Source organism: Dipodomys merriami, unplaced genomic scaffold (assembly GCF_024711535.1).
Source record: "Dipodomys merriami isolate MVZ:Mamm:240054 unplaced genomic scaffold, mDipMer1.0.p SCAF_175, whole genome shotgun sequence".
In the NCBI taxonomy this organism is placed as follows: Eukaryota; Metazoa; Chordata; class Mammalia; order Rodentia; family Heteromyidae; genus Dipodomys; species Dipodomys merriami.
Window position 1 is genome coordinate 1,761,515 of NW_027203104.1, and position 17,904 is coordinate 1,779,418.

Consider the following 17,904-nt stretch of genomic DNA (forward strand, 5'->3'; position numbering starts at 1 on the left):
ACAAGGATACACACTCTCTCCACTTCTCTTCAATCTAGTATTACAATGCCTAGCTACAGCAATAAGACAAGATGCAGACATAAAGGGGATCCAAATAGGGAAAGAAGAAATAAAACTCTCCCTCTTTGCAGATGACATGATCTTGTATTTAAAGAATCCCATAGACTTCACTCCCAAATTACTCAAGCTGATTCAAAACTTTGGCAAAGTAGCAGGTTATAAAATTAACCCCCAAAAATCAATGGCTTTTCTGTATGCCAACAATGAGAAAAGTGTGGCTGAAATTAGGAAAGCAACTCCATTTGTAATAGCCCCACAAAAAATAAAATACCTAGGAATTAACTTAACTAAAGAAGTGAAGGACCTCTATGATGAAAACGTTAAAATCTTAAAAAAGGAAGTCAACACAGAACTTAAAAAATGGCAAAAACTCCCATGCTCCTGGATTGGAAAGATTAACATTGTGAAAATGGCAATACTTCCCAAGGCTATCTACAAATTCAATGCAATACCTATCAAAATTCCAACCTCATTCTTCAAGGAAAGAGAAGAGGCAATCCAAAAATTCATATGGAACAATAAAAGACCCCAAATAGCAAAAACGCTCCTCAATGGAAAAAACACTGCTGGAGGAATATCAATACCAAATTTCAAACTCTACTATAAAGCCATAGTAATCAAAACAGCTAGGTATTGGCATAAGAACAGACCTCAGGACCAATGGAATAGAATTGAAAACCCAGAAATGAACGTACAGACCTATAGCCATCTAATCTTCGATAAGGGAGCTAAAACAATAGAATGGAAGAAAGACAACCTCTTCAGTAAATGGTGCTGGCAAAATTGGTTAACTACATGTAGAAAACTTAAGCTAGATCCTTATATATCACCCTGCACCAGAATCAATTCCAAATGGATCAAAGACCTTGAACTCAAAGCAGACACTCTGAAAACATTACAGGATAGAATAGGAGAAACCCTAGGTCTCCTTGGCTCAGGCCGAAATTTTCTGAATAGAGACCCGGAAACACAACAAATCAAAGAAAGGTTGGACAAATGGGATTGCATAAAGTTGCAGAGCTTCTGCAGGGCAAATGACATAGCTAGCAAGATCAATAGAAAGCCCACGGATTGGGAGAAGATCTTTACTAGCCATACAACGGACAAGGGTCTCATATCTAAAATATACTTGGAACTCAAAAAATTAAACCACCCAACAACAAATCCTCAAAGAAACAACTGCCCAATAAATAAGTGGGCGAAAGACTTAAAGAGAAATTTCTCTGAAGAAGAAAGAAGGATGGCCAATAGACAAATGAAGAAATGTTCAACATCCCTAGCCATAAAAGAAATGCAAATCAAAACAACATTGAGATATCACCTCACTCCAGTTAGAACGGCAAAAATCAAGAACTCTAACAACAACAGATGATGGAGGGGATGTGGACAGAAAGGAACCTTACTTCATTGTTGGTGGGAATGTAAACTTGTTCAACCACTTTGGAAAGCAGTATGGAGGTTCCTCAAAAGACTTCACATAGAAGGGGTGTTATTATCTTTATGTGCAGGTAACATTAACTTTCTATTTGTGCCATCCTGGGGCTTTAACTCAGGGACTATGTGCTGTCTCTGTGCCTTTTCATTCAATGTAGAGCTCTACCACTAGAGCTGCAGCTCTACTTCTGGCTTTCTGATGGTTAACTGGCAATAAGGCTCCCATATACTTCCATGCCCAGGCTGGCTTCCAAGACCAAGGCTCTGAAGTCAGACTGCTGAGTAGCTAGGATGACAGGTAGCAGCCACTGACTCCCAAAGCTGACATTATTTTTAATTAGAAAATCACAAGGATACACTGAAAGTTATTAGAGTCACTAGTGGAATACAATGCACTAACAGGATATAATTTTTGTATAAAAATAATTGGACATATATGTGAGCAATGAACAATTTTAATTTAATGTAGGAAGTCAAGACTATTTATACTGCTTTAAAGAAATGAAAAATACATATATGGGTTGGGACTGTGGCTAGAGTTAGGGTGCTTGCTTAGCATGCATGAAGCCCTGGGTTCAATTCCTCAGTACCACATCCACAGAAAAAGCAGAAAGCACTGCTATGACTTAAAATAGTAAGGTGCTAGTCTTGAACTAAAGCAGCTCACAGACAGTGCCTAGGCCCTGAGTTGAAGTCCTAGGAATGGTAAAGGAAAATAAAGGAAAAAAAGAAAGAGAATAAAAGAGAAATTGATGAGAAATGTAATCTTGAACAATGAAAAGTACACGTCAAACCTAGTCTTGGAATCACTCCAGTTTTTACTTCATCCTTTTCTCCTTCCCTCTGAACCTATTGACTTTTACAGAATATATTTATTGGGTTTTTCTGTATATTTTTATATGTGCGCTTCGTTGAAGTCTATATACCCATCTATGTTCTATGATCTCCACTTTCATGAGGAATAACTGAGGTCCACTGAAGAGTCCTGGAGAACCCACACACTGGAGGACTGAATAGTAGGCACGAAAGTTTCCCTCCCTAAACCTTGCCGGAACCAATGAACAGGTTCAGCAAATATCACAGTAAACCTTTAAGAGACACGAATAGGATCTCAGATATGAGGGAAGGAGACAACAGATGTATTCCACAGTCTAATGGATAAGGTCTGGGAAGACCAGTCTGAGGTTTCCTAGGTATGCAGCCTTGAGGTACCGAGAGGAAGGAACATTTAGGATCACAGAAGAGATAGGAATTCAAAACAAAGATTGAAACACAAAAACAGACTGGATGCGGGAAATGGTCAAACTTCACATCAAAACAGACCTACCCTAAACTTCACTCTTCTACCCAAACCCACACTCTTCCTGATCCCCCAAAACACCATCTCTTTGAAGAGCAAGGGAGGTGATGATCCATGGTCTAAGAAAGCCCTGTGAGGGAACGTGTCACAAATTAGCTGAAGAAACTATTAAAGAACTGGTAAATGGAGCACAGAAAAAAACTCACACATGGTGCCCAAGGTCTGAGTTCAAGCCACAGGACCAACAGCAAAAAAAGGAAAAGAAAATAAAAATGTCTAAGCGGAAAGACAAAATTCAGAAACAAACAACCAAAAACTCCTTAAGCTTTCATAGGTGGAATTTGGGAGTTTCAGGGAAATGGATTTTGAGAAATCTAAATTGAGAAAATGATTATGCTGCCTATCTACCTATTTTATTTCAACGTCTACATTACAGCAGTGGAAAATGTTAGGGGCTGCGAATACCATTTTAAAGTGAGACGAGAGATATTAAAAAACTGAAGGCAAAACGGAGATGTAATTTATATTCAGGAGAACATAAGAGCTGAACAAAACTGAAAATAACAACGCAGTCTCATCACCTCAATTGTATGATTAGAACTAAGAATTAAAAAGCCAACTTATGCAATGCTCCTAACACATTTCCATCTTCGGGTTAGTCGTTGAATATTTCAGGAGCCACACAATAATTTTCAGGAAGAAACTCGCCTTTGCTCCCACTGCAAAGAGAGCAAGATCTGCAGACCTCCACGCAATTCTGGGACCTGAGGTGTGGCACTGGTCAGAATCCCAGGGCCAAGCCCAACCTGGTCCAGGTTGCGCCGTGCGCCGTGCATTGTGGGAATTGTAGTCTTAGTTGAGGCACAGACCTTGGAACCAGATGGTTTGGGGCAGGGGGCGGGAAGTTCTTTCTGCGCATGCGTCTCCCCGCCCACTGTTGATTTTTTTCTTTCCGGTAATTCCGGGTTCTTTCCTTTTCCCCCTCTGCTAGAAGTTCTGGGAAGTTCGGTGTTGCTTTCCCGAGGTCCAAGCCCCTAGGCAGGCGCCCATCCGCTCTTCAGGGGACCTTGGGAGCTGTAACTTGAAGGAATCTCAGGCTGCGGATCCGATGTCAGGTATGAACGGCAAGCTGGGTGCAGGACCGGAGTCAGCCCCACGTGTGCCTCCTGTCTGGGCTTGGTGATTTGTTTGGGGTTCGGGTGCTTGTGCTGCCTTTGGCCCGCGAGCCTCCAGAAGCAGGACACTGGCTCCCGGAACCCCAAGAGCAAGCTGGGTGGCTCCCCAGACTAGGAGATCCGGGAGCTGTGCGTGTGAACGCCACGACTGAGAGATGCTGCCGGCACCCACGCGACCTGATTCACTTTGCCCAGCTGTAAGCTGAGCACGGAAACGGTTGTCGTGACCTTGTGAAGTGTGTGCCAGGGTTGAGTCTCCTTCCATGGCAGTTGCCTTTTGGGCTTCTGTGTTGTTTCTGCTAGAGGTGTCTCTGCTCTGCCCCTGCTTGGCAGCCTTCTTAGCACTCTGGGCTGGAGTTCACACGGGTTTGGATCCAGCTTGTGGAATCTCCTTCCCAGAGCACAAGATTCACGTGATACTCTTTCCGCCAACTCTTCTCAAATCACTTGGTTCTGTTGGAAGGTTTAGACCCTCTTTCAGGAGGGGACCGCAGCTGGCCTGAGGATTAAGCCGAAGCCTAGTAATCAGAGGGGGCATGAGACTGTGGTTTGGGCTGGAGGGATAAATGTCACATCTGAAAGTGTCTCTCTATGTACTAGATCCCTAAGCCTATTCCCACTGATTGATTCAACCTCTTCCCACTCTCATTTCTAGTATGGGATCCCTCAGACTTAATCCAGATGTCTCATCAGTGGATTTCCTGAAGCTACTTGTAACATGTTAAGTTTTTCCTGGCCGTTCAGGAAGTGTTGATCTAGAAACTTGGACTTCTATGAAAAATATATAGAAAAAAGTTGGAGGTAATGTATATTGCTCAAGGATATATGATGCATAGATATAACCTGTCCTGAAGATTTAGCTTGTGTTATCCGTTGTGTTAAAATCTGCTCAAAGAAGTATTATTTTACATGTAAAATTCTTTTTGGCATTTGAAGTCAGTGAATCATAAACAGTCCTTTAAAATATCATATAGATACATATTGATCCTATTTTTATCCTCTTCATATCCTATGGCTTCTGCAACTTTAAAATGTTAGGGATATTCTGCACTATATTTGTTTCTGAGAAACAGCAACTTCTCCATATGCTAATGAGGCTATTTTACATTACTTAAAATGAGAGAGACTGCCTCAACATGCATTCCCAAACACTTGATAAATCATTTAATAATATAGAAAATTAAGTTAAATATAATCTAATAATATAATTTAAACGCAATTCTACATAATTGTGCAAAGAAACAAATGATCTGTGGATAACAGCATTTCCTGTGTAAGAAAGCAACCAACAAGTACCAAACAATTCCCATACCGATTTAACTTTTATGGATCTACATTTTGGGGTGCCCTCAACTTGCTATTTTGTGTTAATATTGTTTAAATCACAGATAAGACTTTAATCTTCTAAATCCTTCCCTGAGGATGGTTGATTGGAATTGTGTCTCTCCTATGACCCAGTATTTTATGTTCATCTTATTAGGCCCTGTACCTTCAGCATTATGGCCAAGGTTCTTCATATGACTGTTCAGGAAAGTGAGCATTACTGACATAAGATCTTCAGTGATGTCCATTTGGCCAAAGTAGCTTAAATGGCAAATTGAAAGTCCTTGCATAAGGGTGCTCTGAGTATTTGGATATAAGGAAATGTGCCATTTCCAACATTATAGCACTAGAAACATGCATTGCATATGTCCTTCCTGTATACCCTTTGTGAAAAATACTGAGCTATACTATACATGATTTCCCTGGTATGAGAATCTGGAAATGAATGAGGTGGAGTACAAATGCCCAGTGGAGTGCTAGGATCCCTTTGCGTTAAAGGAAAAAATAGTTCTTGCATCCCTAAGTATATTTCAGTAAAAACTAGTTTTAATGAAATGTGGTATGTTTTTATTTTTCAATTATTTTTGTGGGGTATTAGTTTTTAGGAATACGGAATGTATCTTAACCTAGAAATGAATTGCTTTTATTCTATCTATCTACCAATTAATCGACTATGGCTTCATCTTTACTGGAATGTTTGATTAATGCACTACTTCAGACATAAACCATACTTGTTCTCCCATAAGAAGGCTTTATGCTTTTCCGGCCCATGGGTAATGTTATAAGCAGGAAAACCTGGGGCAAAATCACACAGATTCTTTCCTGACTACCTCATTTGCCTTTTCTCCCAGCCATGCTTCCAGAATCTTCTGTCCATTTTCAACAGCAAGAAAGAATGAAAGGATCTGTGGTAAGTTGCTTTTGATTTCTCTGTTTTACATTCCATTTTTTGAACCTAATAGTGGACAAGATTGAAAAACAGAAAAACAGATTCAACTTGAGGAACATGCTCCTAAATTAGATAAAGATGGCTTGTAGGTTTTGCACATTATTAATCTGACATTCTGGCTAAAATGAGTAGATTACTTCAGTTTGTTTCTAGTTGTTCTGATGTTGGCAGAAGAAGTCAAAATTGTTAAGGGATTCACTGACACCGAGGAGGTGACTGCTCATGGAAGCAACTGGTCAGAGATCACATCCCCATGAATAACATTAAACTGTCCTAATGAAATTTTTACTATGCTTGCTGAAAACTGTAGTCACATATACCTTCAACTATTGAAGAGTACTGAGTAAGATATGTGTACTTAAATTACTAGTTCTTCGACTGCTTCATAGGCTTTTTCTACTTGAAACTTAGGCTAAATTTCATTATATAGTGTATATCATTTCTAGAAATCTCCCCATGTTTCTCAAAGAACTCCTGACTAGATTTTTTTCTGTGTTTTTTCTATTCATTCTCTGTTTCTTGCTCTCTAGCTTTCTTTCTCTCTTCTCTTTCATTTCATCTGTTTTTCTCTCTCTCTTTCTCATTGTTTCTCTCAGACCCTCCTCCCTCCATCTGTCTCTTGCTTTTTTCCTTGCTTCAAATGCTGTATCTGGGAGTTAGTATTTCTGTTTTCTTTGTTTTTTTTGTCCATTGTAGGGCTTGAATTCTTGGACCTCGCTACTGTCTCTCAGCTTTTCAGCTCAAGACGAGTACTCTACCACTTGAGTCACAGTGCCTCGTCCAGTTTTGTAGTTGTTTATTAGAACTATGCATCTAAGGGACTTCTCTGTCCGAGGTGGCTTTGAAGCGTGATCCTCAGATCTCAGCCTCCTCAGTAGCTAGGATTCCAGGCATGAGTCACCAGTGCCCTACTAGAACTAGTTTTTCTTACTGATCACTTTTCCTTTATTGACATGACTCTTAAATTTAACATCTTTTTACCCATTATAAAGGAAACTTGTTGCTAAATGTAAGCCCAAGTACTTCTATTAAGAGTCCAGAGCTAAAGAAAATTAGAAAAACACAAAAACGCAGACAGATAGATAGGGAGGAAGCAGGTGTCCTAAAGCTCACTGCCTTTTGTGCCCCAAATTCCTTCCACTAAACATCTTTATTTGGGTTCACACAAGCAGGGTTACCATGAGTACATCCAAAAAAAAAAGTTAAAAATCTCTATTAATATTACATTTAGAGCCAAACAGAGTTTGTGAGAGACCTTTCCTGTGTTATTCTTTTGTGTGTGTGTGAAAATACTGTACAGAGGGCTTACAATTACATGGGCAAAATAATGAGTACATTTCTTATCAAGCATTATACCCTCCTCCTTTGTTTCCCCTTCCCATCCCTTTCCATCCTCTCCCCACCCATGTTTACCACATTTTCTTGATCCATAATCTACTGAGGGGCATCTGGGTTCGTTCCATATCTTCGCTATGGTATATAAGGCTGCAAGAAACATAGTCGTGAGGGTAGTTTTAGTGTGGTCTTGTTTGTGAACATTTGGGTAAATGCCCTATAGTGGGATTGCTGGGTCATAGGGGAACTCTATGTGGAGGAGTTCTTTGAGGAACCTCCATACTGCTTTCCAAAGTGGTTGAACAAGTTTACAATCCCACCACCAATGCCGTAATGTTCCTTTCTGTCCCCATCCTCTCCAGCATCTGTTGTTATTAGAGTTCTTGATTTTAGGCATTCTAACTGTGGTGAGGTGGTATGTCAATGTTGTTTTGATTTGGATTTCTTTTCTGGCTAGAGAAGTTGAGCATTTTTTCATCAGTCTATTGGCCATCCTTCTTTCCTCTTCAGAGAAGTTTCTCTTTAAGTCTTTAGCCCACTTATTTATTGGGCAGTTGTTTCTATGAAGATTTGTAGTTGGGGGATTTAATTTTTTGAGCTCCAGGTATATTTTAGATATGAGACTATTGTCCATTGTATGGCTCGTGAAGGTCTTCTCCCAATGCTTGTGCTTTACATTGATCTTGCTAGCTATGGACTTGGCCATGCAGAAGTGCTGCAATTTCATGCAATCCCATTTATCCAACCTTTCTATGATTTGTTTTGTTTCTGGATTTCTATTTTTAAATTTTGGCCTGTGCCAAGAAGACCTAGGGTTTCTCCTATTCCAGAGTGTCTGCCTTGTCACTGAGGTCTTTGATTCATTTGGAGTTGCTTCTGGTGCAGGGTGATATATAAGGATCTAGCTTTAGTTTTCTACAAGTAGTTTACCAATTTTGCCAGCACCATTTACTGAAGAGGCTGTCTTTCTTCCATTCTATTTTTTTTTTTTTTTTTTGCTCCCTTTTCCAATATTAGATGGCTATTGGTCTATAGGTTCATTTCTGGATTTCCAATCAATTCCATTGGTCCTGAAGTCTGTTCTTGTGCCAGTAACAAGCTGTTGTGATTACTATAGCTTTGTAGAAGATTTGGTATTGTTATTCCTCCAGCTGTGTTCTTTCCATTGAGGATCGTTTTTGCTATTCGGGGTCTTTTATTGTTGCATATGAATTTTCGGGTTGCCTCTTCTATTTCCTTGAAGAATGAGGTTGGAATGTTGATTGGTATCGCATTGAATTTGTAGATCGCCTTGGGAAGTATTGCCATTTTCACCATGTTGATCTTTCCAATCCAGGAGCATGGGAGTTTTCGCCACTTTCTAAGTTCTGTTTTGATTTCCTTTTTCAAGTTTTTAAGTTTTCATCATAGAGGCCCTTCACTTCTTTGGTTAAGTTAATTCCTAGGTATTTTATTTTGGGGGGGCTATTACGAATAGAGTTGCTTTCCTAAATTCAGCCACACTTTTCTCATTGTTGACATACAAAACAACCATTGGTTTTTGAGGGTTAATTTTATACCCTGATACTTCACCTAACTTTTGAATCAACTTGAGTAATTTGGGAGTGCAGTCTGTGGGATTCTTTAAATATAAGATCATGTCATCTGCAAAGAGGGAGAGTTTTACTTCTTCTTTCCCTATTTGGATCCCCTTTATGGTTGGATCTTGTCTTACTGCTGTAGCTAGGCATTCTAATACAAGATTGAAGAGAAGTGCAGTTAGTGGACATCCTTGTCTCGTTCCTGAGTTGAGGAAATGGCTTTCGTTTTTCACCATTGAGTATAATGCTGGCTGTAGGTTTGTCATATACAGCCTTATTGTATTGAGGAATGTTCCATGGATTCCTAATTTTTACACAACCTTCATCATAAAGGGGTGTTTGATCTTGTCCAATGCTTTTTCTGCATCTATTTAGATAACCATGTGGTTCTTATTCTTGCTCCTGTTGATGTGATGAATTATATTAGTTGATTTGCATATATTGAACCAGCTTTGCAACCCTGAAAGGAATCCTGTTTGATTGTGTTGTATGATTTTTTGGATGAATTGTTGAAGTCAGTTGGCCAAAATTTTGTTCAGAGGTTTTGAATCAATGTTCATCAAAGAACTAGGTCTATAAGTTCTCTTTCTTTGATGAGTCCCTGCCTCGTTTTGAGATGAGGGTTATGAGGGCTTCATTGGATGAGTTCAGCAGTGAACTTTCTCTTTGAATTTCATTGAAGAGTTGGAGGAGTATTGGTGTGAGCTCTGCTTAGAAGGCCTTGTAGAATTCCGCTGTAAAACCATCTGGTCCTGGACTTTTCTTAGATGTTTCTATTTTAATGCTTGTTATGGGCCTGTTTAGATGGTTTAACTCATCTTGGTTTTAGTTTTGGCATGTCAATATTTGCTAGGAAAAGGTCCATTTCTGCCAAGTTCTCAAACTTATCATAAATGTTTCAGAAGTATTCCTTTGTAATGTTCTGAATCTTGATTGTTTCTGTGGTGATGTTTCCATTCTCATCTCTGAGTTCATTTATTTGGGTGTGTTCTCTTCTTTTTCTAAGAAGATTTGCTAAGGGTCTGTTAATATTGTTAATTTTTTCGAAGAACCAACTCTTTGTTTTGTTGATTCTTTCTATACTTTATTTGGATTGTAATTCATGTAATTCTGATTTAATTTTAATTATTTCTTTCTGTCTACTGGATTGGGGTTTATCTTGCTGCTCTTTTACAAGGAGACTCAGATGTCTCATTAAATTGTTGATTTCAGATCTCTGCAATTTGTTGATGTAGGAACTCAGATCTCTAAACTTGCCCCTGCGTACTGCCTTTGCTGTGTCCCAGAGGAGCTGGTAATTTGTGTGTTCATTTTGGTTGAATATCATGAATATTTGAATGTTCTTTCTAATTCTTCCGTGACCCACTCGTGATTCAGCAGTGTGTTGTTCAGCCTCCATGTATTACAGGACTTTCTTTGGTTGCTTTTGGTGTGGAGTTCTGATTTTATTCCCTTCTGGTCTAAGAGAATGCAAGGTATTACTTCAATGTTTCTGAATTTGGACAAGTTTGCTTTGTGGTCTAAAATGTGGTCTATTTTGGAAAATGTTCTATGTGCTTCTGAGGAAAACATGTATTCTGATGCTGTTGCGTGAAATATTTGGTAGATGTCTGTTAAATCTAGTTGATCTATGCAGTTGTTAGGATCTGTTAGGTTTCCCTGTTGAGTTTTTGCCGAGTTGATCTATCCAGTGGGGAGAGTGGTGTGTTAAAGTGCCCAACAATTACTGTCTTTGAATCTATGTGGGATTTGAGGGAAAGTAGTGTTTCTTGGATAAATTTGGGTGCTCCGTTGTTTGGTGAATAGATATTTAGAATTGTAATATCCTCCTGAAGGACAGATCCCTTAATTAGTATGTAGCAACCTTCTTTATCTCTTCTCACAAATTTTACTTTGAAGTCTATTTTACCTGGTATTAGGATTGCAACTCCTGCCTGTTTATGGGGGCCGTTTGCTTCTTGTATCTGAATAGGCCTATCTTTTTGCATGTTTGGGAGTTCTCTGCTAGGATCCTGTTAAACAAATTTTCTAGACCATTAACTACTGTCTCTAGGTTTTCCTCTACACCTATTCTCCTCCAATTGGGCCTTCTGATGGTGTCTTCCAAGTGTTGAATAGATCTATCATATTTCTTAGATTTGTCTTGGATGGTTATATGTTCTTTCTCTGTAATATCTAGGTTGTCTTCAGTCCCTAAGATTTGATCTTCTGAATGGTCTAACCTACTGTCAAGATTTTTCTACTTTGTTTTTTTATTTCTTTTCCTTCTAATTGGTCAGCTTTGATGGCTTCAAATTCTTTGTTGGAACTTTGTTTTAGATCGTGTATGAAGCACTGGACTTCCTTAATTTGGTATTGTTTATTCACAAATCACTTAGGTGATTGGTTATGGTTTCTGTGGGCTATCATTCCTTCTGTTGGGTTCCATTCAGCATTCCCATTGTGGTCTCCTTTACTTCTTTCAGTCCTCTGTTAATGGATTCCATGAATGCATTTAGTGATCTTTGTGTATGCTCATCCTTATCTCTCAATTCCTGTATTACTCTTTGCTTAGCTTCCTCAAGTTCATCCAATTCCTGTAGTTCTCCTTGAGTGTTCTCAGCCTGCTCATGCCATTCCTCTTTCCCTTTGACTGATCTCTGCCAGCTCATGGATTCCTTTATTTCTCTTTGAGTGTTCTCAAGGTGTTCAACCAATTCCTGTATCAATTTTTGAGTAGCTTCCTCAAGCTCATGATATTCCTGTATTAACCTTTGGTTTGTCTCCTCTCTCTCCGTATCATGCTCACAGAGTCCTTTGCAGGTTTTCAGTCTTTTCATTTACAATGTTTACAAGCAGTGTTTGTAGAGCTATTTGGGAACTCCCCTCTGGATTATTCATTATCTGGTCTGTCAGCTGATTATCCTTAGTGGGAGTTGAGATGCCTGGACTTGCCATTTTTCTTGTGTTTTTCCGGCTTGCTCTGCCCATTAGAGATGAAAGTAACTCCAGTTTTATGCTAGAACACTATCTTAAGGCCAGCATCATCCAAAGTCTGTAGTTGCACAGTCAAAAGTCTGCAGATACAATCTAGTTCAACAGATATACTATTCAACATCAAACAACTGTGTATTCATGGGCTAAGAAGCGCAAAGAAGAATTTGACAAACCAGAAATTATTAGGTTTATTGAGAGATGTGGGTAAAAATAGGAATAGAGGGATGTGGAAAGGCAGAGCTAGAATTAACTAAGTCCTAATCTCAAAGTGGGAAATAGATTGGATAGAATGAAAGTAAGAGAGCTTAAAAAAGGAGAAAGAGAAAGAAACAAAGAGACAAGAAAAAACAGGAAAATAAAAATTAAAAATTAAACAGTGAAACACTGACTTCAAATTTAAAAACATAATTTCCAAGAAGAAGGTGGATAGAATGATAGAAGTGGAGGGCTAAAGAGACATGAAAAAATGTTTTTTTTTTTTTTTTTTTTTTTTTCCCCCTACCATCCCCTCCCTCCCTCCCTTCCCCAAGGTTCTTTTTTTTTTTTTTTTTTTTTTGATCGTGATTAAGTGATTACTTAATTTCCAGAAATTCACAGTATTGTGGAATAATGATGCTCATTTAAAGTCACAAGTTCATTCTAACTTTCCTGGAGCAAATTGTCTATCACAGTCTGTAATATATAACGGTGCTCATATGTTATATACCATATATGTGATCAGCAGCATGGGGATATTTAGTAGTGGTTCAACCAGATGAGTGGGAGTTCTTTGTTTCTTAAGTCCTGTTAGTTTTGTCATATCACCTAACCTTTTGGATTCATCATCCACTTATCAGGGAGACCATGTACTGTTTGTCTCTTCGTTCTTGGCTTACCTCGCTCAACATGATTCCTTCTAGCTCCATCCATTTCCCTGCAAATGCCATTATTTTGTCATTTCTAATGGCTGCATAATATTCCATTGTGTATAGATACCACAATTTTTGGATCCATTCCAAGAAGAAGGTGGATAGAATGATAGAAGTGGAGGGCTAAAGAGACATGAAAAAATGTTTTTAAAAAGCTTAAAATATTATATAGGTATAAAGAGTACTGCTATTAAGGAATTCAAGTCTAAGAGGTTTTGAATTCAGTAATAAATTTCTGGATTAAGTTGTACACAATGGGGTATTCGGTCTAGTAATCGACTAAGGGTATATCAGGATAAGCAGAAGAGCAATTGTCACGCAAAGAAAAATGAAAGAGAAGAAAAGGTGAAAAGAATGGGAATGAAAGAAAAAAAGGATCAAAAGGTCAGTAGAGCTAAACAAAAAAAATTTTATTTAAAGAAAAAAAAGCACACAAACTTATACCCCTAAAATAAAAATTATAAGAGGAGGGGAAAAAAAAGTTAATACAAAACAATTTTTTAAGTTAAAAATTGAAGAAAGTTTTAGACAAACTTTTCAAATTTGGTGCGGGGGAGGATTGTGTGGGGGCGCCAGGGGAGGCTGGGAAGGGATGGGAAGGGGAAACAAAGGAGGAGGCTACAATGCTTGATAAGAAATGTATTCATTATCTTGCCCATGTAATTGTAACCCATCTGTGCAGTATTTTCACAATAAAAACATGAAATTAAAGTTTTAGAAAAAAACTTTTATGAAAGGTACAAAAAAAGACTATTTGATTTTTTTGTGGGGGAAGGTTATGGGAAGATCCCTTGTGTCCTTAACCAGTCTCTTGTTACAGTCTCTGATCCGCTTGCAGTATTTGATTTTCCTGTGGCTTGGTTGGTTTCTTAGGTCAATTTGTTTGAGCAGGCAGAAAACTGCTCTACTTTACACAGGAGTTTGTGATCCTTCTCCCAGGGCAATTTAATGGGAGGGAGATATGTTCTGAGTATCACAAAAGATGGAGTTGGCTGTTTCCTCTAGTGTGGAGATGCTGTGAAGAGGCTAGGTTCTGGATAGAGTTGAGGCCTTTCAGCAAACAGTAGCTTTTCCCTGAGGGACTAGCTTCTGAGAGACTCTCAGAGCCCAGCCTGAAGCCATTCTCAGGGTTTATGTTTACTGAATTTCAATTGATTGTCAAGGCTGTTATAGGGAGGGGCAGCCTCTTTCTCTGTTTACCCAGTGAAGAAAGCCACTCCTTGGGCTAGAGCCCTGGCTGGGAGACTTCCCTTTGTGTGGAGCTGAGCCTAGCAGGTCAGGTTAAGTTCCTTTTCAACATAGTTCCTTGTACAAGTCATTGTTACAATGGCCCATCCTCTATTCTTATTTCAGCATTTTATAATTTCTGTTCCCCTCCTCAATTAGAAAAATGTATATACAAGATGCAAGACACCAGAATCAAAGACAGTGACAACAAGGTTTATGCCATGGCAGAAGAACATACAAAGAAACAAACAAAAAAAAATCATATAGTACATTATAAGCCCATCAAAAAGAACAGCAAGAAATATCCTTGGGAAGCTTCCTAGAGAACTGATTCAGCAATATGAGATACACTTGAAAAATAGTCAGTGAAAAGATATACAAAAACTAAAATTAAGATGCACAGATTAGAGTAATTTGCATTTTTGTTCAGGCTCCGGTGGCCCACACCTGTCATCCTAGCTACTCAGGAGGCTGAGAGCTGAGGATCCTGGTTCAAAGCCAGCCTGGACAGGAAAGTCCATGAGACACTTATCTCCAATAAATCACTCAGAACACCGGAAGTGGCACAGTGGATCAAGTGGTGGAGCATTAGGCTTTAGTTGAAGACCTGAGGGAGAGTGCCCAAGCCTAGAGTTCAAGCCACACAACCGATTTAAAAAAAAAAAAAAAAAGGAATACTTTGCATTTTTGGTCTATGTGTGTTTGTTACTAATGCTATTTGTAGCTGTATGTTTCCAGCTAAAATGTGGCTTAACGTTTGTTCTTAAATTTTAATTTGTTATTTTAACTGGAAAATAGACACACATGGCACCTATATCTCTGATCCTATTCAGAGAGTCTAAAATTTGATTTTTCCATATTCCTTTTTTCAAACAATTTATTTTATTATTAGGTTTAAGTAGTTATACAAAGAAGTTGCCATTCTACAAAAGAGTATGTGAATAGAAGATGTCTGTCCCCCATTGCTCCTAAACCACGCCTTCTCTGAATTTTCTTTTTTTGTTGTTTAAATTGAGAGAAAGTGATTATTTAAATTTCACATATGTCACAGTATTGTGGAACAGAGATGCTTAGTTGAAGTCAAAAACACATTTTCACCTTCAAGGCAAATTGTCATTGTCATGGTCTATAAAGTTTGTGAATTTTATGAGCTTTGTCAATACAAATCATTCCCTATTCCTTTTGAAGACAGGTCTTGATATGTAGTCCAGCATGCTCTTGAAATTGTTATGGAACCTAGCCTGGCTGGTCATCCTTTTTGAATTTCCCAAGGTCAGGGTGTATAGGTATGTTCCATCCTGTGTGGCTACATTACCCATTTTCAATTCAGAGTTCACTGATAGTTCATATGGCTGCGTTGTTGTGCAGCCATCTCTTCCATCCATGTACAGCATGTTTCATTTTCCATGTATGAAGCTGTATATTCATTAATAGGCAGCTCCTTTTCCTCTCTACCCCAGTCTCTGGAACCATCTTACTTTTGGCTCTATGACTTTGTTGATCCTTGAAAGCTCAGTAAGGGAAATCATACCATGGCTGTGCTTTTATGACTGCTGTATTTTACTTAGCTTAATGTATTCAAAGATCAACCCTGCTATAAAATGTAGCAAACTTGTCTTCCTTTTCAATGTCTTTGTTTATTCTTTTACCTGTTTCTGTCTTTAGGTTCTTGTCAGTATTTGCTCTGAAGTGATTCTCTAATACTACTTCTTATCTCTGCTTTCTCTTCTGCTGGGTACAAATCTAGAAATAGAAGTGCTGGACCATATTCCTACGTAATTCTCTATTTAGTTCTTTTTAGCTCTGTCCATACCATCTTTGATTGTTTTACATTCCTGCCAGACATGCACCAAGGTTCAAATTGAATTCACATCCTTCCCAGCCTTTGTTAGACTTTGGAAGGATATTTGTTGTTTTTATTTAAAACTGCCCATAGTAACATATATAAAGTAGTTATTTCTGTAGAATTTTGATTTGAATTCTTCTCCTGACTATTGATACTGAGCTTTGTATATTTCAAGGAATTATTTGTAGAATTTTTTTAAAGTGTCTTCAATCGTTTTCCTTATTTCTAGTTTTTCTGTTCACATGGCACTGAATAATTGAACCCGTGCATTCTAGACTAGCACTCTGGAGTAAGCCACATTTCCAGCCCTAAATCTAGTACCCTCTATTTTGGTACAATTAATTCGTTGGACTGAGGCCTTCTGATTTGCCTGGTAATTGCAATATTTATTGATGCATATGAGTAATCTACATACATTTCTTTAAATAAAGTGATGAGTTTATATATTGGATCTTCATGCATTGTGAATCATGAATATGGTACTATAAGTTTTATTTCAACAAACTATTGCAGAAATATTACATAAAATATATGACCAATATATTCCTTTATACTTACCTACACATTTACCATTTTAGTTTTTTTGTCCTACCTGTATATATATGTGGACTCCTTTTGCTCTTCTCTTGAAGCACTTCTCTTGTAACACTCTTAAAATGCAGATGTGTAATTTATCAACTCTCTTTCCCTGACCATATCTTCAATCTACATTTTTAGTAGAGTTCCTCTGCCCAATGGATTGTGAATTGAATGTTATTTTCTTTCAATTTCTCACATATATATTTCCCTTTTGTGTGTTAGTGAGCATTCACCTCTGCTATTGCCAAGCATGGCTGGCTAGGCCATTCATCATTTGTAATAGGGTTCAGTGTGGGAGTTCAAAACCTCTCCTCTTAGCCTCTGCAGGCAAATTAGCACTCTTATTTCCTTCCAACTTGTAAATTTGTCTTCTGTATCATTAGATCACATCCCTATTCTAATTTTTCTCTGTCTTGCTTGTCGTGGTCCTATTTTTCGTTTTTTGTCATCTTGAATGTTCCTTAAGTCTCTATCCATCCTCCATCCTTCCATGAAGGCATATTTAAATGAAAATGTAGTCAGGGAACATGGTATGCCCCTCGCAACTATATTGTGGATTGTAGAAGGTAGGCCAAGTTCACAAAACTTCCTTCTAGCAGTTCTTTTTTACATAGGAAAGAAATATCAGGGTATCTATGACCATAATTCAGTATTTAGCACTGAAACTACAAAATAGTTAACATAGGATATTTATATATGGGAAGTAAAGCAGATCTTATAAGGGCCAATCCATCATTAGCGACGTTTTAAGTACTGTTACTGCCTTTAACATTTATGTAGACACTTACTTTTCATGAATCAGTAAGGTGCTATGTATTCCTTGTGATGTCCTAAATGTGTTGTAATTGCTTATGAGATACCGTGTGTGTGTGTGTGTGTGTGTGTGTGTGTGTGTGTGTGTGTGTGTGTGTGTGTGTGTGTGCATGCGTGTCTGTTGGTTGGTTGTGAGGTTTGATTTCTGGACCTGAGCACTGTCCCTGAATTCTGCCCCTCAAGGCTAGTGCTCTACCACATGAGCCATAGCACCAGTTCTGCTTTTCTCCTGGTGATTAATTGGGGATGAGTCCCACAGACCTTCCTGACTTGGGCTAATTACTTGATTCAAATGTGCCATTACAGAAGCTGGTGTCATTTGATGACGTGGCTGTGGACTTCAGCTGGGAGGAGTGGCAAGACTTGGATCATGCTCAGAGGACCCTGCATAGAGATGTA

At 38.5% G+C, this 17,904-nt stretch overlaps 1 long non-coding RNA gene across 1 annotated transcript; it reads left to right on the forward strand.

Annotated features, from left to right (window-relative positions):
* The first annotated feature begins 4,667 nt into the window (after nt 1-4,667).
* On the forward strand, nt 4,668-17,880 carry LOC138829676 (uncharacterized). Its single transcript, XR_011372691.1, has 3 exons — nt 4,668-4,770; nt 6,144-6,202; nt 17,812-17,880. It is a non-coding gene; the product is annotated as an uncharacterized lncRNA (long non-coding RNA).
* The last annotated feature ends 24 nt before the right edge of the window (nt 17,881-17,904 follow it).